Source organism: Apodemus sylvaticus, chromosome X (assembly GCF_947179515.1).
Source record: "Apodemus sylvaticus chromosome X, mApoSyl1.1, whole genome shotgun sequence".
Classification (NCBI taxonomy): domain Eukaryota; kingdom Metazoa; phylum Chordata; class Mammalia; order Rodentia; family Muridae; genus Apodemus; species Apodemus sylvaticus.
Window position 1 is genome coordinate 73246088 of NC_067495.1, and position 1691 is coordinate 73247778.

Here is a 1691-nt window from a genome sequence, read left to right on the forward strand (position 1 = left end):
AAGGCCCAGAGTCCTTGACCACCTACCTCATCTGCTATCAACCAATTAGTTTAAATGTAACACTGCTCTGCCAATCATATTGTGCCTAATGGAGGCTGTCCTGAGAACTGTATAAAGGCATGAGCAGCCTGGTGGGTTGTGGGCTATGGGGTGTGAGGTGTGGGGTGTGGGGTGTGGGCGGTGGGTGATGGGGGGTGGGAGTGGGGGAGTAGGGTAGGGGTAGGGGGTAGGGTGGCAGGGTAGGGTGGGGGATGTAATTCTCTTTCCATGTGCAGGGTGACCCTAGCATGTTGAAAATTAAATAAAAATTCCTCTTGTTTTTTGCATCAATTCCCATGTCCACATTGTGTTCACTCAGGGGCATCTCTCCAGTAAGTTAAGTCTCTTCATAGTCTTACAGTTGTAGCCTAGACTAAGGATATCAACCTGACCTTTGATGGCAACAAATCCCAGGTGATTCAGGGCCACAGATCCAGATGTGGTCCCCTGTAGCAACATCAGCCAGGACCCCACCATGTTCACAGGTAGTATCACCAACTACTCACATCAGGTTGTTCCTCACTGTTCTTGAGTGTCCAGTTCTGCCTCTTTTCATTTTACCCACATCCTATCTCTTTCTCTTTCATTTCTCCATCACTTAATTGCTCCTCTTACAGGCCCTCTGGGCCTTCAAGTTTTGGATGTCATCTCAGGAGTGGTCTCAGGAATACTATGCCTTATTCATGCATTATGGCATCAGGCAGGGGTCATCTCTGTATGGTCTACCCCTGACCCCAACTGATAGTTGTCTCAAGTTATCTCCTTGTCCAAGCTAGAGCATATCTAGTTGACTTCCACTCTTATTTCTCACTGGTCCCACTCAAATGGCTCCATGTTAAGGCTCACTTCTGCCCAAGACCTTCAGTCCCATGGTTCAGTCTCTTTCTTGTTCCTGGTCCTGGGAGCTGTTCTAGCATATGCAGCATTGGACAGGTAGTCCATTCTAGACTTGGATTTTATTTCCAGGAAATGATAGGCTACTAATCATTTAGATTGTCATAAATCAGGACACTAAGCTAGACATAACCTCTCCCTTCTTTGGCACCTACTGAATCGACAAAGCTGACACACTTGGAATACTTCCAGAACACTTAAATTTCATTAAGATAGAAGCCTTTGGTGAGGAGTGAAATCCTTACAATTTGGAATAGTGCCTAGCAGGCTTTATTATTTGTTTGTTTTGTTAATAAAGAATCTTTACCTGGCAATTTCCAAGGACAAAAGATCGATATTTTTTTCTTCTTGGATTTAAAATTATTTGATATGTACTCCATCCTTAAAGAGCATAATTTAGTTTTTATGCTGATTAACATTAAGAGGCAGTCACTTTTTTTTAACTTTGTATTTCATATAAAAATTAAAGTAAAAAGAAGTTTGTATTTCACAGTTATTAATACAAATAGAGAATTTTTTTTCTTAGCTTGTATTCTCTCTGCAGTATAGCCTGAGGCAAAAACTTATTTGTAGTAAATATAGGAAATGGAATTTTGTGGAACTGAACTTTCAAGCTACAGAAACATATGAAATAAACTTAACATCTGTATTACTGAGTGAAAGAATACAGCTGGAGAATCTATGAGTTTAACCATATGCTTTCTAGAAAAAGTAAAATTGGAAAAATAGCAAAAAGGTCAGTGGCTATTCAGGTTCAA

At 40.9% G+C, this 1691-nt stretch overlaps 1 pseudogene; it reads right to left on the reverse strand.

Moving 5' to 3' along the window:
• Positions 1-1007: 1007 nt before the first annotated feature.
• On the reverse strand, positions 1008-1131 carry LOC127675949 (uncharacterized; annotated as a pseudogene).
• Positions 1132-1691: the final 560 nt, after the last annotated feature.